The sequence below is a fragment of the Macaca mulatta genome, chromosome 7 (genome assembly GCF_049350105.2).
Source record: "Macaca mulatta isolate MMU2019108-1 chromosome 7, T2T-MMU8v2.0, whole genome shotgun sequence".
In the NCBI taxonomy this organism is placed as follows: domain Eukaryota; kingdom Metazoa; phylum Chordata; class Mammalia; order Primates; family Cercopithecidae; genus Macaca; species Macaca mulatta.
Genome location: NC_133412.1, coordinates 2,337,501 through 2,352,207, shown reverse-complemented (window position 1 = coordinate 2,352,207; position 14,707 = coordinate 2,337,501).

Here is a 14,707-nt window from a genome sequence, read left to right as displayed (position 1 = left end):
TGTCATTGGTGGACATTTGGGTTGGTTCCAAGTCTTTGTTATTGTGAATAGTGCCACAATAAACATACATGTGCATGTGTCTTTATAGCAGCTTGATTTATAATCCTTTGGGTATATAGATACAGATGGGTACACATAGAATTAATTATAGATGTATATGTGTAAATGTGTTAGTACACAGATGTGTGCTTTCTTTTTATTATACTTTATGTTGTAGGGTACATGTGCGAAACATGCAGTTTTGTTACATATGTGTACATATGCCATGTTGGTGTGCTGCACCCATTAACTCATTTACATTAGGTATATCTCCTAATGCTATCCCTTTCCCCTCCCCCAACCCCACAACAGGCATGTAATGGCCTTCTTTGTCTCTTTTGATCTTTGTTGGTTTAAAGTCTGTTTTATCAGAGACTAGGATTGCAACCCATGCCTTTTTTTGTTTTCCATTTGCTTGGTAGATCTTCCTCCATCCCTTTATTTTGAGCCTATGTGTGTCTCTGCACATGAGATGGGTCTCCTGAATACAGCAAACTGATGGGTCTTAACTCTTTATCCAATTTGCCAGTCTGCGTCTTTTAATTGGAGCATTTAGTCCATTTACATTTAGGGTTAATATTGTTATGTGTGAACTTGATCCTGTCATCGTGATGTTAGCTGGTTATTTTGCTCGTTAGTTGATGCAGTTTCTTCCTAGCATTGATGGTCTTTACATTTTGACATGTTTTTGCAATGGCTGGTACCTGTTGTTCCTTTCCATGTTTAGTGCTTCCTTCAGGAGTTCTTGTAAGGCAGGCCTGGCGGTGACAAAATCTCTCAGCATTTGCTTGTCTGAAAAGGATTTTGTTGCTCCTTCACTTATGAAACTTAGTTTGGCTGGATATGAAATTCTGGGTTGAAAATTCTTTTCTTTCAGAATGTTGAATATTGGCCCCTGCTCTCTTCTGGCTTCTAGAGTTTCTACTGAGAGATCCGCTGTTAGTCTGATGGGCTTCCCTTTGTGTGTAACCCGACCTTTCTCCAGTTGCCCTTAACATTTTTTCCTTCATTTCAACTTTGGTAAACCTGACAATTATGTGTCTTGGAGCTGCTCTTCTCGAGGAGTATCTTTGTGGCGTTCTCTGTATTTCCTGAATTTGAATGTTGGCCTGCCTTGCTAGATTGGGGATGTGCTCCTGGATAATATCCTGCAGAGTGTTTTCCAACTTGGTTCCATTCTCCCCGTCACTTTCAGGTACACAAATCAGATGTAGATTTGGTCTTTTCACATAGTCCCATATTTCTTGGTGGCTTTGTTCATTTCTTTTTACGTTTTTTTCTCTAAACTTGTCTTCTCACTTCATTTCATTCATTTGATCTTCAATCACTGATACCCTTTCTTTCAGTTGATTGAGTCAGTTACTAACGCTTGTGCATTTGTCATGTAGTTCTCGTGTCATGGTTTTCATCTCTATCAGGTCATTTAAGGACTTCTCTACATCGGTTATTCTAGCTAGCCATTCGTCAAATCTTTTTTCAAGGTTTTTAGCTTCTTTGCACTGGGTTTATAATTCCTCCTTTAGCTCAGAGAAGTTTGATTGTCTGAAGCCTTCTTCTTTCAACTCGTCAAAGTCATTCTCTGTCCAGCTTTGTTCTGTTGCTCATGAGGAGCTGCGTTCCTTTGGAAGGGGAGAGGCCCTCTGATTTTTAGAATTTCCAGCTTTTCTGCACTGCTTTTTCCCCATCTTTGTGGTTTTATCTACCTTTGGTCTTTGATGATGGTGACATACACATGGGGTTTTGGTGTGGATGTCCTTTCTGCTTGTTATTTTTTCTTCTAACAGTCAGGACCCTCAGCTGCAGGTCTGTTGGAGTTTGCTTGAGGTCAACTCCAGACCCTGTCTGCCTGGGTATCAGCAATGGAGCCTGCAGAAGAGTGAATATAGCTGGACAGCAAATGTTGCTGTCTGATCATTCCTCTGGAAGCTTCGTCTCAGAGGTGTACCTGGCCATGTGATGTGTGAGGTGTCAGTCTGCACCTAGTGGGGTATGTCTCCCAGTTAGGCTACTCAGGGGTCAGAGACCCACTTGAGCAGACAGTCTGTCCGTTCTCAGATCTCAAACTCCGTGCTGGGGGAACCACTACTCTCTTCAAAGCTGTGAGACAGGGACATTTACATCTGCAGAGGTTTCTGCTGCCTTTTTTTTTTAGCTATGTCCTGTCCCCAGAGGTGAAGTCTACAGAGGCAGGCAGGCCTCCTTGAGCTGCGGTGGGCTCCACACAGTTCGAGCTTCCCAGTGGCTTTGTTTACCTACTTAAGCTTCAGCAATGGTGGGCACCCCTCCCACAGCCTCACTGCTGCCTTGCAGTTAGCTCTCAGACTGCTGTGCTAGCAATGAGGGAGGCTTCATGGGTGTGGGAGCCTCCGGGCCAGGCATGGGATATAATCTCCTGGTGTGCCATTTGTTAAGACCCTTAGTAAAGCACAGTATTAGGGTGGGAGTTACCCAATTTTCCAGGTGTTGTGTGTCACGGTTTTCCTTGGCTAGGAAAAAGAATTCCCTTCCCCCTTGCACTTCCCAGGTGAGGTGATGCCTTGCCCTGCTTCAGCTCTCACTCGTTGGGCTGCACCCACTGACCAGCACTGACTGTCCGACACACCCCAGTGAGATGAACCCAGTACCTCAGTTAGAAATGCAGAAATCACCCATCTTCTGTGTCACTCACACTGGGAGCTGGAGGCTGGAGCTGTTCCTATTTGGCCATCTTGGTGCCACCTCCAGATGTGTGCTTTCTGCTGAGATGGCTTAGGAGAAACAACATCCTAGCAGCAACAAGCACACCTAGCACCCAGAGCTTAGTTGCTGATTCCTTTTGACAAAAAAAAAAAAAAGGAACCAGGACTTGGAAATGGCTGATTCTAGGGCTGGGGCAGAAAATATACAAGATAAGCCTGCAGTGTCATGCAGTTCCAGGAAGCAAGAAAGTGCTCAAGTACAAAATGATATGTTTTGTGAAGACAACACAGGAGCCATCCGGAATGACCTTTCAATGGGAATCAAATCCAAACAATTCGAGCAACAAAATAACGTAGTATTTGATTATAGTCTAACATATAAAATAAACATTCAAAAGTCCATCTCGATATACATAAGTGATGAAATAAGTAAATGGGAGAAAATAGCTTATTGGCTTGTGTAGAATTTCAAATGATTTATATAGATACTCTCCCATCAAGGAGGTGGAGCATGACTCCCCACCCTTTTTGTGTGGACTTTGCATAGGGCATTCATTTCATGGCATGCAGTAAGGAAATGCTGGGGGCAGTAAGCTCACAATGGAGAAACCTGCAAACGCTACCCCAGCCAGATAATTCAGGGCAGCATCACCAGCAACCAGTCACAATGACCCTGTGTACCCCTGGCAGGATGGGAAGAGAGCAACAGCTCACCTCTGTGGTCTCCCTCCCCACACTCCATAACCTCATTGTACTCATGAGTAAAGGAATCAGATAAACTCAAATTGAGGAACAGTCTACAAAATATTTGTCTAATACTCCTCAAAACTGTCAAGGTCTTCAAAGACAAGGAAAGTCTAAGAAATTATTACAGTCTAATAGTGCCCAAGAAAACCAAGTGACTCAATGTAATGTGTTATCCTAAATGGGATTTTAAGATAGGAAAAGAACATTGTGTAAAAACTAAGATAATCCAAACAGCACATAGACTTAGTTAATAATAATGTAGCAGTATTGGTTCATTGTTTGTGATGAATGTATCAGACTAATGTTAGATGTTGGTGATAGGGGAAATTGGATGTAGAAGATTAAAACCTTTCTAATATTTCAACTTTTCTGTAAATACTAAAGTATGCTAAAATTAAAAGTTTATTTAGAACAATTAATTATTAGACAATGTAATAAGTGCCACACTAGACATATAGGGTATTATGGGAGCACAGAAGAGTGGCAGCGAACCAAGACTTAAATTACTTAAATTATTTTGGAAATAAAACTCAAATTATTTTGGAAATAAATTATTTTGGAATAAAATTTCAAACATTTACATCCAATTTTAAAACATACATTTCCATAAAGAGTTGATTTGCTGATTATGAGAATGTTTACTTAACAGATATTAAAGGCATTTACAAGGTAACTCTTTGTAACATTACAAATTGCTCTATGTCATATAAGGAGCCTAATCTGCTATAACTCTTCATTTTTCTTTTATAAACATGTTAATTATAAAATATACAAACAAAAAAGAAACAGGCTGTACAGTTCAACGATTGCCTCTTGAAGTAAACCTCTTCATGAGACATCCCCCCCTACTCCAGTTTGCCCTCCAGGAGAGCCTTGGAGGAACGTCCCGGGCAGGTCTGCCTCTCTCTGCAAACACAAGCCCTGTGTTGAGGGGGAGAGGTGCAGCCACGTGGCCTTTTCCAGCCCAGCCCCCGGCATGGCCACAGGCGGCTCTCTGCTGTTCACTTGCTCTTTGTCAGTTTTCTGTATCCCCACCAGTACTTCAATACCATCCCCTGCACCTGCTCTCCCTTTCAGTGGATTCAAATGAGACTTCAGATCCCCACTCCCAATCCAAGCCCTCCCGGATGCCACCCTGGTTCCCGTGTTGAATTGGCCCGCAGGGAGGAGCAAGAGAGAGAATATTGCCATCTGTGTTCAGGTCGCCCTATTCTAAGGATCCTTCTAGAATCTTTCTTTTTTACTTCTCAAAGGTTGGAAGCATATATTTTTATTTTATAGAGTGTCTTATGTAGTGAGTAAGCAGGTGCCACATTTGTTAGCAACAATTAACTTAATTTGGAGGGACCAACAACCGAAATAGCCGGTTGCTCTCTCTTTCTCTCTTTTATATATTTATTTTGAGGAAAAACTTCCTTGCTGCCCACACTTTCTTCAAGTCCAACTCTGCACATACGGCTTAATTAGCAAAGCCACAGCATTACTTTCCTCTTGGAATCTTCAGTTTTCTCCTTCAGGGTAAACTAAACTCGTTCTGAAATTATACACCTCCAGAATCCCTCCTTGGTGCACCATACAAACTTCGGCTTACAGCTAGATGTGTCCTCTCCTTCTGACCCACCAAGTGCTGGTATTGAAATACCAAAGCTGCAATCAAACTGTCTCCCGTTTTACAGATCAAATTTTTTTCCAAAAGCTTTTTCTTAAAATAGCATGTTAAATAAGAAACAAACAGCATTATATGTAATAGTACTACCTAAAGTCTAGGTAATCTTTTCTATGTGAAAGAAAAGATTCTTCAGTGTGAAGAACTACAGAGTCTTATTAAATATTCTCTCCTTTGCACAGTTGACTATTGTGAAAAGAGATTAAAATTCCCAAGAGTACTAGGAAAGAATTCCTATTTTAATGCTATGGTAGAAAGATGGCTGCTGTTCAATTTATATGAAACACTTTTATATTCACTCATTTGTTATTTTATTTTTTAAAAGTTTATTGAAAACTTACTCTGTCCTATACATTATGAAGCGCATGAAGAGATAGCAAAGAACATTGCAACATGGTTTCTTCCCTCAAGTAATTTACAACACTATAAGCAAGACAGAAGATGTACAGCAACTGAGTGAATACAATATGACCAGGCAATGACATAGGCAGCACACCTCTGGTTTCCTTGGGAAATCCTAATTACATTTGTATTCCTTCTAACAAAAATTCTAAGCCTCCTGAAACTTACCAGATGATTCAAGTTATGTTCAAATAGTAAGAACAAAATTTCCAGACCTTCTGAAAACATCCCTTTGGTTGAATAACATTTGCCTCTAAAGCAAACCACCTTGGGAAAAAAACAACAAAACTTTGATTAATAAATAACCTTCCTTTCTGTTTACATCTCCGGAATAGTACTTGAGTTTTAGATCATTACATTAAAAGCCAAACAAAATTTGCTCAGCAAGTATACATGATGATTGTCAATGGAAACGACTGTGTTTCCAAATGGCCCATTTTGTGGCTTCCTACTTAACCCACTAACTCTGGTTCTCATCGTGCTGCCTCTCTCCTACCAACTAAGTTGCTTTAGTTCCATTTTCAATAAGTCCGTGGAGATTACTTGGAATCATTTTAAACTATATTGTTCAACAGCAGAGTAGAGTGACTACGGTGAACAATGATGTATTGCATATTTCAAAATCGCTGCAAGAGAGGACTTGAACTGTTCCCAACACATACAAATGGTAAATACTCAAAGTGATGGACACCTCAAATACCCTGACATCATCATTACAAATTCCATGCATGTAACAAAATACCACATGCACCCTACAAATAGGTAAAATATTATGAACGCATCAAAAATTTAAAATGTAAAAATACAGCTTATGAATCCCATCCCTTCATTTATACCTCCTCCAATCAAGTGTCACTGTCTCCAGTTGTGATGACACAATGGAGCAGTAACTCACAGAACGTGATTATTTCCTTTCTAGGTATAAAAAGACACTCTACTGTGAAGACCTTAGATGTCTCCATCCTCCTGCTCCAGAAGTTCCATCAGGTTCCTTCAGGCTCCAGAATGGGAATGTCGCTGTGGTATGCACGCATGCCTCCACTGACTGCCTGCCCAGGCTAAGAAGTCGAGACCGTGAAGAGCACCATTGCACACTGCATGTCCCCTGCTTTCTCCGTGAAAATGTTTCAGCAGAGACATGGTGAATAAACTGTTTTTCTTGTATTCTGCTCCCTTGGATGCAAAAATATAGCAAAGTAGTTTCGGTAATGCTAGCAGAAGTGAGGCAAAAGAAAAAGAAAGAAAATGTATAGACGTACAAATGAAATAACTGTTCTCTGTGCCTCAAAATTGCCTTGAGTCTTGTTATTGAACTACTTAAAAGGCTCGAATGCAAACATAGAGGCAATCTTTTATAAGCACCATCAAAGGGCCTCCTACACAGCTCAATTTACTAGTGCATTTGTAAAATGTCCAAAGGGGTATGCAGAAGTCATCATTAAGCCAATCAAAATAGACCTCAACCTAATGGAATAATCATTTTAGTGCTGCCAGTGGTTTAGTTATAACCGAGGTCCATACACATGTTAACCTATGTTTAGGTCTTCCTATGCCTTTGTTTTTTTCATTTCCATGTAGAACATTTTAAATTTTCTCAGGTTCTATGTAAAATTTCATTTGCATATATTACCTTAAAGATAGAATGGTTAGTTCCACTAGGACGGTGCGATACAATTGAATGCCCAGGTTTCAGACACTTCGTTAATCCACGGAAGCAGAACTCATCCAGTGTTTGATATGAAGTAGCATAAAGCTGCAAAATGTTTTTAAGACACCATAATTACAAAATAAAGCTCCTGAATGCTTAGCCTTTCCTTTGGTGATTTGTCATTTTACTTTCTTCACAGGAGCAAAATTAAACCTGTGAACTATTTTATCACAAGCCTTCAGCTATGAAAGCCCTGAGCCACTGAGTCTGGATGTGAGTCCAGGAGATGTGAGTAATTGGCATAGCCTTACCCAGGGGAGGCTGAAGAGAAGGAATGCGCAGAAAGACTATTTAATTGCAGGTCTGTTTTAGGAACGGTTTCATTGCAGTTCTGTTTTAAAACCAATTTTCTCCCTTCTCCTGCCTTTCCTAGTACTGCATATAATCTGCCCATAATCAGACATTTTATACCTAGTAACCTCAAAGGGCTGCACATTTCCATAAAATGGAATATAGAAATACCATCAGCTAACAAAATAAAATGCCAGTGGAAGTTTTTCATCTTCCTATGGGCTAGGAAAAAAATCATAAGCAATAAATTTCATTCTAAACCTACAGGGGATTTTGAGCCCAGATTTATCGTGCTCATGTAACACAAGAATTGCAACGTGAGGCTGGACGCAGTAGCTCACGCCTGTAATCCCAGCCCTTTGGGAGGCCGAAGCAGGTGGATCACGAGGTCAGGAGATTGAGACCATCCTGGCTAACACGGTGAAACCCCGTCTCTACTAAAAATACAAAAAACTAGCCGGGCGAGGTGGTGGCACCTGTAGTCCCAGCTACTCGGGAGGCTGAGGCAGGAGAATGACTTGAACCCGGGAGGCGGAGCTTGCAGTGAGCCGAGATCGCGCCACTGCACTCCAGCCTGGGGGACATATCCAGACTGCATCTCAAAAAAGAAAAAAGAATTGCAAAGTGAGCAATTGGCATAAAGGCTGGAGATTAACCAGCTGATCATTTAGAGTTCTGGCAAAATTAAATCAAGCCATTCTATAAGGAAACTTTCAAATTTCAGGAAAAACAACTGCCGCCCGAAGCAATAGCCATGAACCCGAGGAAAGTAACGGTAGAACCACACTCCAGGAAGTGAAAGAATAGGTCAGTCTGTAGACAGTAGTAAAATGAGTTCTGTTAAAATGGTTAAGGAGTATTCCAGACACAAGATAGGAGCATAAAACAGTTTTTATTTTTTATTATCTGGGAATTTCTTAAAAGTGATAAGGAGATCAAGAAGCAAAATTGCAATCTTTGCCTTCCAAGAAGGAGCAAAACCTGAACACCAGAAAATGTGCTGAGGAGCAGCCAGAGGCAAAGACAGAGGGAAGGCATGGAGGCAGGCCCTGAGCTACAGAGCTGCAGAGACTTTGCAGAGTGCGCGTCTCGGTGACAAGGGTCAAACACCTAAACTCACGTCTGCCCAGCTTGGATGGAAGCACAGGCTGCCAGCAAGAACTGTCCTGGGCTTGATTTGATTCCAGTAAGCAAAGGAGGAAATCTAAATAAGGAGGCACAGAGAAAGTCTCCTTAGCAGGTGAGAAGAGAGACTCTTAGTATCAGTATCATAGGTGTCTATTTCTACTAGCTTGGAGGAAATAAAGACTACAAACTCACATACACAAACAAACAAACAAACAAATGATAATGAGGTAATAAGGACAATCCCTGCTAGACTGAAATACAATTCTCTTTCCTCTCCTGTGTGTTGTACCCTGGGAATAGGCCCTGCAAATGTGAGCCTTCCTCAAATATGGGCAAGCATAGACAACCTAGAAAATAATCTACACGGATGTTCTACAAGAACGAGAGAGGCAGTGGGGAGGAACTGGGCAGTTGAAAAATCTCACCAAAAAAATGTTCCACAGAACAGATAACAATTATGAAAAATAAACTCTGAAGTTTAAAAGCAGAGTGAATTAATCACCTCTATCTTGCAAGAGCACAGAACAAAGATTTTTTTAAAAAAACGTTCAGGAAAGAAATGGAAAGAAAACAAAAGGATATGCAGTGCAAGTTGGCAGCACTCATTAAAGAAGTTTTAAAAAGAAACTAAATTTATCCCATAGAGGAAAATGAAACTGGTGAATGCAAAACAGAGTCCCTGCTAAAAATGCAGAGCAAGGCTCAGCAAGCACAGCCCGGGGAGCAAATCCACCCGCCCAGCTGCTGTGGGGCCCACGAGCAATGAATGGCTTCAACTCATTCACAAAAACGAATAAAAAACAAACAGGAATGCATGCAGAGACCACATGGGTCTACAAAACCTACGTTTACCCTCTGACCATTTACAGACAATGTTGCCAACCTTGACACAGAGAACAGAAATGAGGAAAGCAAACCAATGAAGTGTAAATGAATAGATTAAAAAGATTAGAACAAATAATAAAAATGACACTTAAGGACTAAATATGTTCATCAATAAAGTCATGCTAAAAGAAAATAATATATGAAGTTGAACAAATAAATAATTCAAGAGAAATAAAACACACATCTACAAATTAAAGAGTATACCTTGTCCGGGAAAAACAATAACCTAGAAAAGTCCATCTTAAAATAGATAAAATCAATGCTATGCAAATTCAAAGATAAGAAGCCTCTAAACAGAGAAGCTAAAAGCAAAGAAAAACAAAACAAAACCTCAGACTTCCATAGCAACAGTGGGGCAAAGTGAAGAAACACCTGCAGAATTTCTAAAAAATATAACCCAGACAGTTTCTATCCAGCAAACTGTCTTTCAAATATAAAGGTAAACTACTCTGGGAAATAATATTTTCTTGAGTACTTTTTGAATGTTATACCCAAGAGATAACTTGAAAAATTAGGGCAAAAAGACAGGCATGGGCACTTAATAGAAAATATTAATATTTATGATACTAAGATTAAAACAATTGTAATAAGGGTTTTGGTTCCAGAACACAACATAATGTTCTTAACCTTGATGGTGTAGAAATAATATAATTAACAAAAGTGATGAGCAAAGAACATGGAACGTAGTATGACTTCCTCACTTTTAATGTCAGGATCCAACAACTGATAAAACAATAAAAGAGTCATAAATATAGTTGAGAGTAAAAAAATAACAAATATGTGTTTAAACTAGCAAAATAGATGATGGGAGTAAAGGAAGAAATTGCTAACATGTTTTCTAAGAGAATATTTCTTAACGATGAAGAATACTGTTCCCTTAGAGAAAATTGATTATATACAGGGATGTTTTTGATAATTGTAATAACTAGGGTTTATTATTGACATTTACTGGTGAGGGGAAAGAGTGCTAAATATCTTGCAATGCATGTGACATTCTTGCACAATGATATATGTTTCTTTCCATAAAAGCCAGTAGGACTCCTATTAGGAAACAACAAATTAAAGAAGAACCTAATGATAGTATGTTTTCAAGTAACAATTAGCTAGTTAATCACTACAACAAAAATTCAAATCTCCTATTTATCAGAAATAGGACGCATATACACATAAAAATTAAAGGTAAAAAATAACTTAAAAGGAAACATATGGACTAAAATAAATAAGCAAAGGTATTCCAGGCAAATAAAAAGAAAGCAAGGGGTAGTTTTTATTTTTTATTCTAATCCTTCAAATACTTGAATACAATTTAAAAAGAACACTTAAGTGAACTGTAGGCAACAGTTTACAGTGCTAAACTGTGCAATTTACAGTGAAGATTAATAGTCATGTGCCAAATAACATTCATTAGTGTTCATAATTTAAAAACTATAGAAGATAGAAAGTGAAATAGAAAAAAATTAAAAATAGGTGACTGTATTTTGCTTTAAGCTGTTCAAGTGGATTGAAAAAGGTAATTATAGAAGACCTAAATAAGATAATTAGGTAGTTATTATTGCTGTGTGATTAATGCTTTATCCTGTAAACACAAATAAGCCTTCTTTTCAAATGCTCATGAAACTGTCAGAAAATGTGCAAATAGTAGGCCACAAAAAATGAAAATCAATAAACTCTAAAAGTAGAAAAGGCAAAGACATTTTCTGATTACCACATGATAAAATGATAGTTTAACTTTCAGTCCCCACCCCCAACAAAAAAAAGGCCACCATCAATGGAAAAAGAAAATCCTCTCTTAATTTCATGGGATAAAGATAAAATTGAATTCAGAATTTCAGAATATGTAGAATGGAATAACACTAAAATCAGAAAATAGTCAAGACTTCTGCTATTACCTATAATGGAGTAACTTATACTAGACTTACTCTACATGAAAAACAACCAGAAAACCCCCCCAAAAATGAAAGAAAGTAAACTCTAGATGCGAGCCCGCGATCCATCCAGTTTTCTGCCTGGGGACAAACTTCCGAACCTGGTACAAAAGCTAAAATCCAAGCAAAGCATGTTAGTTACGCTGAACGGAGGATGCAAGTATCAGAATAGAGGCATACACTGGACACAGTAGTGAGAAGATGGAACTGCACAAGGGGATGGTGAAAAGCCTGCGTAAAGGTCATTATGAGTCCTCGGTTGAAAGCTGGGATATACAAGATACCCTGAGGCTACCAGAGAGCAGTTGCTATGGGATTGAAAAAGTAATGGCTATACTATGAGTCTAGCAATGTTGAGATATTGGAGTTCTGTCATAGCTTCAATACAGTGATCTTGTCAATATTTTGCTAATATACTGATCATCAAGCAGTAACATCCGCAAGTGCATGCCTTAGGAGTAAGGAACATAGTTTGAAGACTGCTCTAGAGTCTAAAACCATCTTAACAAAATGTAATAACAAAATGGACAAGATCCATAAGGGAGACGATTTGGAGGCTGAATCCCATCAAGATAAGGGAATTTTGGAAATACTTTAGGGAAATTTTTTAGTCTTTCCACAGGTTTCCCACTAACAAAGCATAACACTAAGTCAACAAAAGTTTGAGGACACCAGTCAGTAACTGAACTGCTTTGTAATTCAACATAAAAATTCTTGAAAGAATTTTCTTAAAAAATTAGAGTCTACAACATACCATGCAAAATATCCAGCTATAATTAAAAATTACTAGCAATGCAAAGAAACAGAAATATGTAGCCCATAGTAAAACAACAAATAAATAAAGCAGTCAGTAGAAACTGTCCTGATATCATCTCAGGAAAGAAATGAATATTATGAAAAAAAAAAATACCTATTTAAACTTCTTCAATCAAAAAAGACAATATTTAAAATTTTTAAATAATTCATTGAATAAACTTAACCACAGGATGGGGATAACAAAAAAGTCAATAAATTTGAATACAGATTAATGGAAAATTTTTCATTCTGAAGAAGAGAGAAGTTGGAGAAAAATAGAGCAGAACCTAGGGATATGTAAAACAATAGAAACAGTATGGCATACAATGTCACTTTCTGACCTATTTTCATCATTTTCTCATTTGGGGATTATATTTGCATGTAAGCAAGAAGGAAGGAAGGCAGGAAATAAAGAAAAAAAGAGAGAGCAAAAGAAAGAGAGAGAGAGAAGTAAGAAAGAAAGAAGAGAAAAGGAGAAAATCTTGAAATTACCAGAGAGAAAACACACATCAGAGGAATCACAGCTGACTTCTTCTTAGAAGTAATGGAAGCTAGGAAACAATAGAATAACTTATTTAACCTGTTAAAGAAAAGTGATCATTAACTCAGAATTCTATATCCAATTAAAATATCCTTTAGAAACAAAAAGAAAATAGGGAAATTTTCAGACAAATGGAAGTTGAAAAAATACATTACCAGCAAACCTGCACTACAAAAAAAAAAAAAAAATGCTAAGGGAGATGTTTCAGGAAGAAGAGAAACTTCAATCTGCAGGAAGGAAAAAAAGAATACTGGAAATGGGAAACAATAAGTTAATGTAAAATGCTGATTTTTTCTTGTAATTGTCTTAAAAGACAACTGACTATTGAAATCAAGTCAATAACAATGTTAGGACAGACTTCTAGTGAATATTGAATAAAAATTATAGGAAAAAAATCGAAGAAAAAAACAAGAAAGAAAGAAAGTGAAAGGAATTACACCATTTTATGATTACCAGATTATAAAATAGGAAGAATATGGTGTAAACTGGGTAGAAGTGAAGTGAGAAGTGGAAAGTGGGGATAGAACAACGTTAGGAAAAAAAGTAAGAAAACATAAAACCTGTGAAGTCCCAGGTATAAAGTGAGACAGAGAGCACAATATTGACACTTATCAGGGAAAATCCCACTCCCGATGTTTAATGTGGGTTCTTTTCTATTCCCTAAGCATCTCGGCTGGTTTGAGAAATAAAGGGAAAGAGTACAAAAGAGAGAAATTTTAAAGCTGGGTGTCCGGGGGAGACATCACATGTCGGCAGGTTCTGTGATGCCCCAAGCCATAAAACCAGCAAGTTTTTATTAGCGATTTTCAAAAGGGGAGGGAGTGTGCGAATAGGGTATGGGTCACAGAGATCACATGCTTGACAAGGTAATAAAATATCACAAAGCAAATAGAGGCAGGGCGAGATCACAGGACCACAGGATGGGGCGAAATTAAAATTGCTAATGAAGTTTCGGGCATGCATTGTCATTGACAACATCTTATCATAAGGCAGGGTTTGAGAGCAGACAACCTGTCTGACCAAAATGTATTAGGTGGGAATTTCCTCATCCTAATAAGCCTGGGAGCACTACAGGAGACCGGGGCTTATTTCATCCCTTCGGCTTCTACTGTAAAAGATGCCGCCCCCACGGGGCCATTCATAGGCCTACCCTCAGGGCACATTCTCTTTCTCAGGGATGTTCCTTGCTGAGAAAAAGAATTCAGCGATATTTCTCCTATTTGCCTTTGAAAGGAGAGAAATATGGCTCTGTTCCATCTGGCTCACTGGCAGTCAGACTCCAAGTCTTATCTCCCTTGTTCCCTGAAGATTGTTGTTATCCTGTTCTTTTTTCAAGGTGCCCAGATTTCATATTGTTCAAACACACATGCTCTACAAACAATTTGTGCAGTTAACACAATCATCACAGGGTCCTGAGGCAACATACATCATCCTCAATTTACGAAGATGATGGGATTAAGAGATTAAAGTAAAGACAGGCATAGGAAATCACAAGGGTATTGATTGGGGAAGTGATAAGTGTCCATGAAATCTTCACAATTTATGTTCAGAGATTGCAGTAAAGACAGGCATAAGAAATTATAAAATTATTAATTTGGGGAACTAATAAATGTTCATGAAATCTTCACAATTTATGTTCTTCTGCCGCTGCTTCAGCCAGTCCCTCCGTCTGGGGTCATTGACTTCCCGCAACAGACACTGATTATACACTTTGGCTAGATTAGGATATAAATTGTTTGCCATTAGAAAAGAATAGTAAATGGATGTACAGCTAAAAAGCTACAAAAATAACAGATTAATCAGAGAAGGTAGAAAAACATCAATAGAGGAACAAAAAGAGAAAGGAAAATAGAAAACAAATGACAAAATATTAGAATTAAATGTACCCATATCAATAATGAC